Raw genomic sequence first — 14,423 nt, forward strand, 5'->3', positions numbered from 1 at the left:
CCAAGGATAAAGCCCAATCCCCATGCTGTCTTTGTAACTGCATTTGTCCTACGTATCTTACATATCTGCATAGTTCCTTGATGAGCTAGGCTTAGTGGTGTGGAGAACACCTCTTGCCCCTCTAGAGACAAAGCTTCGTTGCCTGTTCTCTTCTGGCCATTTTTCTAACCAGCGTTATTATGCAGGACAAGCTTATACCAGCTGGTGAGAGCTGGCAGCTAAATTTTCAGGGATTCTGTGAGCCAGCTGATGTCAAGTTGGTTGTTTAAAACGGGCCATGGTGGGAGCGTTTACAACATCGAAAATGGCAAATGCTACAAAAAAGAGCTTCTCTTCCTTTTCTTTTTCTCTTCTCTTTTTCCCTTTTGTGGTTAAACTTTCATCAGCACAGCACTGCCTAAACCTCAGTTCCCTGCATCTTACTACCCTTATGCAGAGGAAAAGCCAGTCTGAGAAAAGAAATCTGGCTGGTACAAATGCAAAAAACTTTTCCCAAAGCCTGGAGCAGAGCTGGGAAAAGCTGGCCCAGACCTCCACAAAGCAGGATCACAAGAGTTTCTAACCTTACCTGTTTTCGTTGAAGAAGAGGGGAGAAGAGCCGGCAGTAAAAGAAAGAAGGAGAAAGTCAAGAGTGAGCCATGACAGATGGTGGGATCACTGCCCAGAACAGCAACCTCTCTCTGCCCGCCTTCCCTCCCTTCTCTGGCCCCAAACTTAAATCTCTTAACTCCTTCCCAGAGACAGTCCTCTCAAGCACTGTGACCGAAGACTACCTTTGAACTTTACCCACCGTGAAGGACCCCCTTTTAAGTGGGGGAGTTTCAGCTTTCCCAGTATACAGTATACAGTATACAATTGAAGGCAAATCATATCATGTGTTTGAGCCACAGTTTCATCTGCTGTAAAACAGAGCTTTGAACACCCACCTCTGCAGGGATGTGGTGCGGAACAAGGTCAGGGTCCCTCAAACACCGCCCAGCAAGACAAATGTGAATGATTGCTATTGTCATTGCTACTACCCGTATTATGATCATGGATTCAGTATTTCTATCAGGAAAGGTATTTGGAGAGCAGAGGGAAGCTAAATGAAATCCTGCCTTCCATTTCAGAGACTACAACAGCTTATTTGATGGGTCTTGTAATGAAGAACCGGCTTAAGATTCCGTCAACACGCCAGAGCCATCACACCAAAGATCAAACTAGCTCTTCCTTCCAACCGCAACAGCAGAAGAAGACCACTCTATACTCAAAGGTGGCTTTTATGATGGTGGCCCTCTGTGAAAGATGTCTCTGAGGATCACGAGTGAGCCATGAGGACCTTATTTGCCAGCCTACCTCTTCCTTTTGCCTAATCAATCTTTATTTTTTTTAATTTAATTTTTTTCCAGTGTTCAAAGATTCATTGTTTATGAACACCCAGTGCTCCATGTAACACGTGCCCTCCTTCATACCCACCACCAGGCTCACCCAACCCCCCACCCCATTCCCCTCCCAAACCCTCAGTTTGTTTCTCAGAGTCCACAGTCTCTCATGGTTTATCTCAATCTTTACAAGCTGGTTTGAAACTTGGGACGCTTGAATCCTTGAGCTACCTCCAGGTGACTGAGTGATGGGGAGCTGGGAACAGAGTTATCCTGATTTGGTTGCTCACAGACCAATGGGCCTATAGAACAGAGGGCATGACCTGTGTGTTTCCAAACCCTCTTGATAAACAGTGATTGCATCACAGAATGGACGGGGCTGGGAATGGCTGAAGATCGGTTCCATAATCTCGATAAGCACTCTTCCTCTAAGTCAACACAAAGAAATGCCAAGAGGACATCAGAACGGCATGCTTGATACAGAGAGGTAGCTAAAACCAGTCCTCCAATCCCTGAAGCACCCAGAATGCCACCCCTTAACTCTTCCTACATGGAAATTCTGGAACTGGCTCTTATGACAGTACGGTTTGGAGGAAGACATGGAATTGGCTAGTATGGCCCAGATTTACAATTTCAACAAATGAGTGGACTCTCCCAGGAAGCAGCTATGGCTCTGCTAAAAGACCTTCTACCTGATGAAGAATTCAGCAAACCAGGATGCTGGTGGATGAGGAGTGGTGAATATTGTTGGAAGTATGCTTTGCACTTTATCAGTCATACCGAGAAATGCTTAGAAACTTGCCCACAAGGAGTCCATCTTCATGGAAGGGGAATTCACTCTGGAAGTTGGATCTCTTTTAATCTGGAGATTTCACCATTAATAAGGTCTGGGAATGAACTACAAATGACCTTCATTTCCCTATAGCCAGTCACTACCCTTGAAAGCTCTGTGAATAATGCATGAAGAAACTTCATTGCTCTTCTCGTTTCTATCACACATGGTTTTGATGGTTCTTTTGACAACAGTGACTGTTATGTAAGTGTCATGTGTGTGTGTGTGTGTGTGTGTGTGTACACACAGAGAAAACAGTAGATGAATTTCTCTTTTAGTTTACTGCTTGGGAAAATGTCTCTACCTATGAAACTCATATACTTCCTCTTATTCTGATCATGACAGTAAGGCTACATTCTGTTTTCTTTTTCTTTTTTTTTTTTTTTTTTAAATACCTTGGTTAACAAAAGATTCAGTTCAATTTGGTCCTTGCCTGTAGAAATTGACTATGAATAGAATTTTGTTAAAATTATTCATTCCGCCCCCCCCTCTTTTCCAAAGGCTACAAAAGGGAGTAAACGCCTATTGTAAATTTGGTAGAAAGTGAATGACTAAGTAAATCAAATAAATCTTGAAAGGATAAATTTACATATAAAATGTACCACAGAGCTGGTCTCTCAGAACTCCAAGTTTAATGTTGGATGGCTTTTACCTGGCTGTTGCCTATTCCAGTTGCCTAAAGGAATAGAAAAGGTTGATCATTGCTTCAGATTTATTATATCTTAGTTTTTCCAATTAATAAAATAAGACAACATCTATACTTTTCTTAGCGTATAAAAATACTGTCAGATTCAATAAGTGTATATTTGAAGATCCAGGTTATATGTAAAATTTGTGTTACATTCTTTGCTTCTCGGGGATAAAAATAAACACCCCTGTTTCCTGAGAAAAGAGACACTTTTTTTTTTAAATGATAAATAATAAGCATGTCAAATGTTCAATAAATTTGTACCTCACAGTCTTTGCTGTCAGCATAACATTTTGCAAGGCCGGATGTGAATTTTGCAGTAGCTTTGTGAAAGAATATGGGTGTCACTTTGGTCAAACAAACCAACCTGTAATAAAACATTCTATGTTTGATAAGCCTTCTGTCACCAACATATCATGATTGAATTATCGTCATGCAAAACATGAACTTGGCAGTGCCAATGCCAATATTGATATTGACCTCACCTTGGCCACCTAGCACAGAACAATTTTTTCCTTTTATTTGACTTGCTACTTTTTTTCATAAACATGGCCCTGTACATGTTTACCCTCTCACTTTCCAGCATCTCATACCCACAGATACTGGGAATTATCAGGCTATCACATTTCCTCAATAGTCATCCAGGTCTGCCTAGTTTTACAATTTATAAGATAGGGCACTCGTGTGAACAAATTCATCAATGAAAAATAATAATCGTGCAAAAATTAATTTCTAAAATCCCTTCCCGTGGTATACATGACTAAGAGTTTAATTTGTTGGATGATATTGACCAGACAGTACACCTGTATGCACACACACACACGTGATGTAAATTCATAAATAATTTTCTCATTGGGGGGATCAGTGAAGTAATGGTAAAATTCCATGTATTGTTAAGTTATAAAGGGAATAGTCTTTCTAAAAAATTCAATTCAGATCATTTAACTTTATTTCAAATAATTAAGATTAATACACATTGATAATATACTTACTTATACTTAGTTAATATATTATTTATGTAATATAAATATGCAATATTTATATTCTTATTATTCATGTAATATATGTCTAATATATTATATTATATAAAATATGTAATATAAATAATATATGAATATATAATATTTACTATACTTATTTAAATATATTTAAATCTGGAGAAATTACATATTAAGGTATATATGTACCCAACAAGAGATTGAGTCATATTTCTCCCAAGATAATTTTAGGACTCTATCAGCCAGAGGACTAAATGCCCATGGCAATGACTGACCCCGTGCACAATTTGTACACCGCGGAGAGACAGAGGTTACTTCAGGAGATACCATGAAGGAATGTTAGTGAGATGAAGATTGTCCCGTTATCCCCTACCTTACCACTAGAGGAACAAATAAGTGACACTGACTCAAGGTGAAAGCATGGAATGAATTGATCCTAAGTGATCCTGAAGGTAGAGGGCCTCAGTGTCCACAAGTCTCAGGTACCTCGTTTGTAAGCTGGGTGAATTGTGTCCACTACAACACCGTGATGACCAGCAAGGATATGTGTAAAATGTATGGTACCATGGTTGGTATGTAGCAGGAGGTTAATGCATGTTATTTTCCCTCCCTAATTAAAGATTAAATTAGTCTCGACACATCTCAGCTTTGAATGAGACAAAGCACCCCTTTTCACACATGCTTTTAGTACAAAAGGCCCTGGGCGTGGAGTCTGAGAGTCTGGGCCCAGGTCCCAGACATTAACCTCTGTGAGAATTTGGTCACCTCATTTCCTCAGTTTGAGTTTGTTTCCCCAACCATAAAATGGGGTCTTGACAATTTCATGGATCTATCTGGTTTGGTCATTCTGGTCTGAGAGCGTTTCCTAGTAAAGGATGTTATTAAAGTAGATATTCTAGTACTGTTCTGGCCTCAGTAGAGTACTTTAAAAAGGGTCATGCTTAGTGAAATAAGTCGATCAGAGAAAGACAACTATCATATGATCTCCCTGATATGAGGAAGTGGAGATGCAACATGGGGGGTTTAGGGGGTAGGAGAAGAACAAGATGGGACTGGGAGGGAGACAAACCATAAGTGACTCTTAATCTCACAAAACAAACTGAGGGTTGCAGGGGGGGAGGGGGGGTTGGGAAAAGGGAGGTGGGGTTATGGACACTGGGGAGGGTATGTGCTATGTAAACCTGGCAATTCACACACCTGTACCCCTGGGGATAAAAATATATTATATGTTTATAAAAAATAAATAAAAAATGACAAAAAAGGATTATTTACAATGAGGAAGGACTAATATCCAAACCCCTTTATCCTTTCAGAATATTTTCAGATCTGTGATTGAAATATGCAAGTTCTAGGAGCAGGAGAGCAGAAGCAAGAGAAGCACAAGTCTGTTATCTCCTTGGATGTGTTGCCCGTCACTCATCATTCCTCTTCCTGGCACACGCCTTCCACACTCTGCCTGTCTGGTAAATTCCTCCGGGATTAAACTCCACATTGCATCAGAAGGAAAAGAGATGTTTCTTCTTACTTCTCTCAGGTTGTGTTTGATATTCTTTCCTCTCCCCACCCTCCCTGTTTGACCTTTAATAACCTTTCACTGAAGAATACTGAGTAGCACTGTGCAAAGAGTATGTTCAGGTTCACGCAGCAAAACGATCATTCAGGAGGCAGTACTGAGTAGTACGTGAATAGCAACTGCCTGCCCCCTATTTCATGAAGCATTCGGGGAGATATGATGACGACCCAAAGTTCCTGCTCTCCGGAAGCCCATGGTCTCTTGGGAGAACAGGCATCTTCAGAGAATGTGAGAGAAGGCATAGAAGATGAGGAAATTTCTGGAAATTGTGATGTACTCCCTGTCTTCAGCAGTGAAACTCATTTTCTAAGAAATTTCTTCCTATATAGTATATAATATACATATGCATATTATGTATATATACATATATTTGTAAATATGTTTATGCAACATATTATGTACATATAGTACATATAGTACATAATATATGGACTATATATGTGTATATATAGTACTATATATATAGTACTACTATATATATGTGTATGTGTGTGTGTGTGTGTGTGTGTGTATGGTATAATATATATACATAGTATGTTGCAGCAGTTAACAAAGTCTTCAGCCTGGAACCTCTTTCTCAGCTGAAAGGTTAGGTGGAAACAATAACAAAAAGAGCTGAGGAGAAGAGGAGTAGGATAAGGAGGCAGAAGTCTCTCTTTCCATGTTCCAGTCCTAATCCGTGACTGACTGGGCTGATCCTGGCTCCTGACGGTCAGCTGCGGCTGTGTTGAGTACAACCGTGTTGAGTTCAGTGACTGTCACAAGCCATATGCTTTGACAAGACTTGACACTGTCCACTCTTCCTACAACAGCCTACGGACCCAAGGGCAAGTTGGTCTGGTCACCTTTCAAAGGGTCCCTCTCTCTAAGTTTCGGGAACATTCTATGCTCTCTTCTATACGCTGATGTTACCCCTTGGATAAATGCCCCCTTCTTCTTGAGGAACTTTTGTTACTTCATAAACTGGGGTTAGTATCATACCCGGCTGTTTGCCTTACTTCCTGAACCTTCCACCCACTACCATAAAAACCTGCGCATTTTGTCATTCAATTTTTTTTCAATCCTTGAGACAGACAAGGAATTGGGCTGTGTTTTGAACGTCTATTTCTTTATTCCTAGCACCTGTTTGGTTGCCTAAAATATTAAAGTCACTAAGATGTTTTGGGTTTTTTTTTTTTTAATTGTTAAATGCAGACTGAAGGAATGATGAGTACATGAAGAAGATAAGGACAGAGTATTTAGCCGTCATCCAGACTGCTTTAAAATTTCCAGACGAGGTTTGAAATTTGGAAGAAAGAAGCTGAACACCCTGCGTGTTCTCAGCGATTCTCCGCCACACTTTTGGGGATGAGTCGTTCCAGGGCCATTTTGCAGTTGAGAAGATGGAGGTCAGGATCGGGCTGTGAGGCAGCGGGAGGGCGGACACTCCCACCTGCATCTCTAGGGCCTGAGCCTTTGTTCTTTCTCCTCCTAACATCACACAGCCTCGCTCCCGGTGCGTGAAGCCTCCCTCCCGGTGAAGGAGGCAGCAACGATGCCCCGTCCACTCCGGCTCTCAGGGAGTTCTCCCGAGTGGCTGGGCATTTCCACTGCCAGAAGCTCCTTTGGGCCAGCATGGCAGCAGTCCCTTGGGAGACCCACTGAGCCCTCTGCTCTGCGACAGAGCCAGCGGCAGAAGGCACAGCCAACCCCTTCCAATCAAAGGAAATCCTGAAAAAACATCTTCGGGGATCTACTGTGCATTCTCCCTGTCATAGTCCTTGGCAATACATAATACACGAAAAGACATCAGCTCATGCCAAGGTGGACTTCAAAGAGGGTGGCGGAACAATGCCAGAACCCTCCATTTGGCGGCTGTGTCGTCTGGCCATTCCAGAAGTGAATTCGCGGAGAGGGGGATGAAGGGAATGCCTGCCTCCCCTCCCTCTGATTCGTGGGAACTCTGCGTCTGCACGAACAGGAGGGAAGGGCAGCTCGCTAGTCTTTCAAGAACATTTTTCCCGGCTCCAAGCCTTAGCGCGTGCCCTTGAACTGCTGCTGTGACATGTGTTCTGAACGAGTCCCAAACAAGTGCAAACACAACAGCCTCTCCTGATCAATGCGGCACGGCTAAAAGGATGGAATCCAAACCATGAGCCCAAAGAACAGAAAGTCCCGGCGCTTCGGTCTGTGCAAGTTGCCGTGAGCTCCAGCCATGCATCCTGCGGCCAAGGATGGGTGGCCCCCGAGCAGGAAACTCTTTGGCAGCCTCTGCTGCGTGCTTTGCCTGCTGAGAAGAGCACACCCTGGCCTCAGTTACTGCCCTTATAAAACAGCTCAGGGAGGACTTGAGCCAAATGTTTTAAATGTGCCTGGAAGAAAAATGTTAACTATGAATCTGAGCAGTAGAACAGTACAGTACAACTACGACAACATGCCATGCAGCTCCCTGGGGCGGGCGGGGTGGGAGCGGGGGTTGAGCAGGCAAGTGCCGCTGCTGGCCGAGGCTCCCTCTGGGGCCATCCTCCTGGGGCCAGGGCTGCCTGGACGACCCCTCTGCAACAGAATCTGAGAAATGGGGGCTCATGCGGCTGTGGTGAGTCTTTGAATTTCCAGAATGCTCCCAATTAGGAGAGGCTGTACTAACCCTTTAGTCTGCATATCAACAGAGGAAGAAACTGAAGGCCATAATGGTGAAACACAAGGTCTAGCATTTTTTTTTTTAATTAAAATTCATTCCACATGTTTTTCAATCCACACGTTGCAGAAGGAAACTAGAAGGGACTGCATATCTTTCACGACCAGTGTCTACGATCTACCAGGCACTGTCCTAGGTATTTTTCCCATGCCTGATTGAATTTGTAATACAGTCTTATAAAGGAGTATCAGTGCCTGTACTTTAGAAAGAAGGACATGAAAACTTCAGGTGTTTATGCAAATTGTTTACCCAGTAAGGGCTGAAACAAGGATTCAAACATGAGTGTCCCTGACTCCAAAGTACGTGTTCTCTTCATTGTACTAAAATGCCATTCAACTGGCATCAGAGGTGTCTGTTGTGTTTCTGAGTTATGGGCATGCATTTTCCCGTAATAATTCTAATGAAGATATTCAGAAGAGGTAATTAGAGCCATCTCTGAGTACATCCATAAGGAGAAAACCTAATTTGCCCTACTTTTTGGTGAAATACCGGAAGCATTACAATCAATATAAAGAAAAAGATACTGGGAGCCACTGGTGACATTAATACTTATCTTTCTGGACATCTGACCAATACAAGAAGGCAAGAATCAGAAAAATGAAGCAAAAATCCCAGTGAAAGGATGTAAGATTGTTAATTTTTTAGAACTGATTATATAATGTAAAACTAAAGGGGAAAAAAAGCTGAAAAGACTATCAGCGCTATAATAGAGCCCAGTAACTTAGCCATATAAGATCAAGAATAAAATCAGTAACTTTTTCTTATAGCAGCAACATCCATTTAAAAAACATAATGGAAAAAAAGATTGATTATACTTACATTAAAATATACTCCTGGAGAGTTTTACTAAAATTGTGCACTCTGTGGAAATTAAACCTCAAAATTTCATAGGGACTCAAAAGAAATTTTACAAAATCAAGAGAGATTTCAAGTCCCCAGATGAGAGAAATGAATGAAGATGCCAGATGTTCCAAAACTAATAAGCAAGCTAATCATGACAATAGTGGGGTTCTTACATTAAGAAAATGGTTGCAAAGTTATGCAAAAAAGGATGAAGAGATGAGTGAAATTGCTAAGACCAAGCTTGAAACAAGAGAAATGAGAGGAAGTTTGCCTACTAAAACATTATAAATATGACTGTCATTAAAACAGGATCTTGTTGTCCAAAGACTAGACAGCTGTATCAGTAGAATATGACAGAAAGTTCTAGAACAGTTTTGTTTTTCTTTTTAGATTTTCTTGATTTATCTGACAGAAAGAGACAGCACAAGCACAGGGAACAGCAGGGAGGAAGGGAGAAGCAGACACTCTGCTGAGCTGGGAGCCAGATGTGGGTCTTGATCCCAGGACCCTGGGATTGTGGCCTGAGTTGAAGGCAGACCCCTAACCCATCGAGCCACCCAGGCACCCCTAGAGCAATTTTAATATACTATGTGATAACTTAATATATGATAACAATGAAAGCAGCAAAATTCAATGAAGGGAAAGTACAAAATTCACCAAATGATACTGGGGAGTGTGGCTAAAATATGGGGGGAAATAAACTTAACTAATCCTCACCTCACAGATCGAACAATTCAAATTCCATTTGTTTTATAGATCTACGTGAAAACAAGGAAAGTCGTTGTTAAAAAATGAAAATTACAGTAAATATTTAAATTATCTTGAAAAATGGGTCATAACTTCTAAATATAAAATAAATGAAAGAAATCACAAATGATAACATATTGATCACAAGATATTAGACATCTTTACACATTTCAAATACAAAAGTAGATGAGAAATAAAAAATGGAAGAGCAATTTCAACAATTATGAACGATAAGGGTTTTATCTCTTTTACGCCTTTTATAAAAGATGGAAGTATAGTTGACACACAGTGTTACATTAGTTTTAGGCTTACAATGTAGTGATTCAACAAGTCTGTACCATGTCCTTTGCTCACAAGTGTAGCTACCATCTGACACCATGCAACACTACTACACTGACTACATTCCCTATGCTGTGCCTTTTACCAAGGGTTTAACATTTTTTAAAAGAATTATGTATTTATTTTAAAGACCGAGAGAGAGAGAGAGAGAGAGAGAGAGCGTGAACACACAGAGGGAGGGGCAGAAGGAGAGGGAGAGAGGCACCTGAGCGTAGAGCTCAACCCAGGGCTCCATCTCATGACCCATGAGATCATGACCTGAGTTGAAACCCAGAGTCAGATACTTAAATGACTGAGCCACCCAGGCACCCCAAAGGGTTTAGTATTTTTAAAGAATATATAAAAATACATTTGACAAATCCTTTTTCTCTAATACCCATTAGCCTAATCATAATAGCAGCAACACAACGTCCAATGTCGCCAAGTACAAACATTCATCTAGGTGCCCTGCTTCCAAAATCCAATCCTCACACTGTAGAGCTGGGGTTTTTACTCACGTGTACAAAGTGAGAGTCTTGAGACAAAGGGTGGTTACATTATGCGCACAAGGTCACACAGCTAAATTGGGGGGAAAAGTCAGAACCAGACATATTTGTCTGCAAAAATCTCAATTCTCAACCTGCCTCTGCATAAAAGTGGCCAAAGGCACTGAGCACCTATTTCTAAGAGGAAGAAATACATCTGACCAATAAATGTGTGATAAATATTCAGCCTGCTAATAATAAAAAATACGTAGGGAATACCCTTAGCTGTTAAATTGACCCCCAAATGAGAAATTATGTGAAGAACACTCAGTGCTGGTAAGGATAGACTCCTTAAAGCTTGGGGAGTCAAAATATTTTGAAACCTTTCTGAAAGGGAATTTGGCAAGATAAATCCAAAGTCCTCAACATGTTCTTACCCAATAACTCCACTTCTAGGAATTTATACTGAGAGACCATCAGAGAAACTCATAAAAGTGTTTTCATTTGTAAGGAAATTCATTACACCACTGTTTATAATATTTGAAATCAAGAATTGAAAGAAAAATTAAACCGAAACATCCAAGAAATGGGGTATTAGGCTTCATAATGCTCTTGCTAGTCCCCCCCCCCAAAAAAAAAGCCCAATCAGGTCCTAAGGCTCAGAACTGATGAATATGGTACTTTATACCACAAATGCAAATTTGTGGAAATGATTAAATTGAGGATCTGGAGATGGAGAGATTTTTCTGGATTATGAGGGTGGGTACAATGTAATCACAAGGGGTCTTGAGGCAAGAGGGTCAGAGTTAGAGCAGGCAATGTGCGGATGGAAGCAGAGGGAGAGGAAGCAGTATTACGATGAAAACAGAAGTTGGAGCCATGCAGGGCCACAAGCCAAAGAATGCAGGCAGCTGTAAAAGGCAAAGAAACAGACCGTCCCCTAAAGCTTTCAGGGGAAGCATAGCTCTGCCAATGCTTTGATTTCAACTCACTGAGACTGATTTAGGACTTCTGACCTCCAGAACTACAAGACAGTAAATCTGAGTGTTTCAAACCATGAAGTTTGTGGTCACTTGTAATAGTAGCAATAGGAAACTAATTATAGCCCTTAAACACCCTTAAAATCATAGTTTCCAAAATCAAAGATGATCTAGGGGTCATTATCAGGACTAACATTATTTGAAAAGAGAGATTAAAAAACTTGGCATAAATATTAAGTCATAAGTTTCAACTATCACCAAGATTCAACACAAAATTTCAAAGTGAGGTGCAAGATGTAAATTTCTGAAGGAAATGGATATAAAAAGTTTATATGACTTTTTTTTTTAAGATTTTATTTACTTATTTGACAGACAGAGATCACAAGTAGGCAGAGAAGCAGGCAGAGAGAAAGGAAGGGAAGCAGGTTCCTCACTGAGCAGAGAGCCCGATGCGGGGCTTGATCCCAGGACCCTGGGACCATGACCTGAGCTGAAGGCAGAGGCTTTAACCTACTGAGCTACCCAGGCGCCCTGGTTACATGACTCTTTAATCTCTCATCCACCCTCTGAGTATGGGAAGATCCCATGATAGAAGTAAGGAAAGAGGAATTAGGGAAAAATTTTTGAAGAGAACTGTCACTATGGTCTGAGTACCCATCATACATGTCCACAAAGCATTCAAGTGTGTGTATAAGTTTTGGGTAGGAGAGAGCATTTGAAACTCATCTCAAACCAGCTGAGAAGAAACTCAACAGGACTACATGGAAACTTGATTGATCCTTCTACATTCAGGAATCATAGAATGTAACGTCTCAATGACGAGAACCAGCTTGGCTAGCCCTCCTGGTGGGGGCAGTGAAGAGATGGTTGGTGTGGATGGGCAGGAGCTCCTACAGAGGCCAAGGATGTGTGTTTCCACTGGAGCAGACATCAAGGGGGAGTGAGAGAGAGCCAGCATGGGGCTTTGTCCTGAGGAGGAAAACGTAAGCCTTCCTCCTCCTGTGGGTTTTCTGTGCTCTCACAACATTGCCATGCTCCCACACTTCTCACACCGGCTGTGTGTGTTTTGCCCACATCAAGAAATTCTGTGAGGCCAGCTGGGTGTCCTATAATTTAACTCATTTCTGACACCATCTACTTGGAGACGGTGTCAGATCCCATAGTCTAAAGGCTCAATCCTATTAGACTGCCCCTCCCCCTACCTCAGATGCCAGTCTCAAGTCCAGCTTGCCCCCCCTGTGCTTCTGACCACTTCATTATCAATCAGGGCTTCCCAAGACTCCTCCCCAGGTTTGAATAATTTGCTAGAGCAGCTCATAGAACTCAAAGAAATGCTTACTTACATTTACCAGTTTATTAAAGGATATGATAAAAGACACAGAGGAACAATTGGGGTGAGGTCTGGAAGGGTCTTGAACGCAAGATGAGCAAGCTTCTGTCCCCATGGATTTGGGGTACATTACTCCCCCACTTGTGGAGTTTGTGTTCCCTGACCTGAAAGGTCTCTGAACCCCCACATGATTATGACTTTATGGAAGCTTCCTCACATAGACCCGATCAATTACTAATTTCATTTCCAGCCCTTCTCCCCTCTCTGGAGGATGAGGGCTAAGCTGAAAATTCCAAACTTCTAATCATGGTTTGGTCTTTCTAGCAACCAGCCCCCATCCAGGAGCCATCTGGGAGCTTACACAGAGTCACCTCATTATAACAAAAGATGCTACTAGTTCCCTCACCACTTAGGAATTTACAACCATTTCAGGATGTGTCAGGATGGACTGACTCAAAGACCAATTATTAGAATAAGAGATGCTCCTAGGGCTCTTATCACTTAGGAAATTACAAGGGTTTTAGAAGTTCTGTGCCAGGAACTGAGGGAGAGATCAATATATGTATTTTTTTTCCTCAGAAGTCCTATCTCACAGGACTCTTGGAAAGTGGAGGGTCCCCACTGCAGGAAAGCTGAAGTAATGTTGTATTAAGTAGGGGCTGAAAAAGGAGTGAACATGAGCTATACAAGAAGAATGTATCCCCAATATTAGGAGAACTGCATAGGAAAGCGCTTGGGAGGCACGGTGTGGAGGCAAGAGTGTCTTGAAGAACACGTTACAGGCCACTGACTAGTCATTTGCCTGGTCAAGGGAGTGGGAACCCTGTCTTGGACAGTGCCAGTCATGTAAGAAACTTCTAGCGTCTCTGCTGACTCCAAACCTGGAGAGGGCAGAAATGGACCAAAGTGGGGGTGTGGGGCAAAATCTGAAAGTGGAAACCAACCACACCCTCTTGGCCTTCTTCAGGTTTGGGCGGGCAGCCAGCCTAGCTGGGAAAGTGCAGAAGACCATTTCAAACCAAAGTTTTGATTACTGTAAGGGATTGGGAATTGTGATTTCTGAATTGCGACTGTGCTGAAAAAGAGACCATCTGTTCTCTTACTACTTAGTCATGATCAGAAGAGTCAAGAGGCTGCCCAGGGCTTCAGTTTGGAGCAAGGAAGATCAATGTCTTCTAATTCATTTTAAGAAGATAGTGAAAGAGATGAAATAATTTTGTTTGGTGATCGTTTCTCAAGGCTTACTGTGCCCAAGACATGGGTATGTTTTTCAAAACATATGGAAAGAATAGCGGAAGGGAGGAAAGGAAAAGAAAGATGCTAAAATATTAGTAGAGTTCTTTGGGTTGGTCGGGTGATGCTTGAGTTTTATTTTTTATTGTCTCCTCCTTCTAATATCTTTACTCCATTATAATTAGACAAATAATTCTTACATCCCATGCAAAACATCCCATTCTCAGTGCCTCCATGGCGTCAGGCTTTATTAGCGGAGAGTTCCAAAAATCAAAAGGTCTTGGCAGTCAAGGGACTGGAGGAACTTCTTCATCCCCCAGTATCACAGTTTCAGGTCAGCGTGTTTATGGGAACTTTC

The sequence above is a fragment of the Mustela nivalis genome (assembly GCF_964662115.1).
Source record: "Mustela nivalis genome assembly, chromosome: 13".
In the NCBI taxonomy this organism is placed as follows: domain Eukaryota; kingdom Metazoa; phylum Chordata; class Mammalia; order Carnivora; family Mustelidae; genus Mustela; species Mustela nivalis.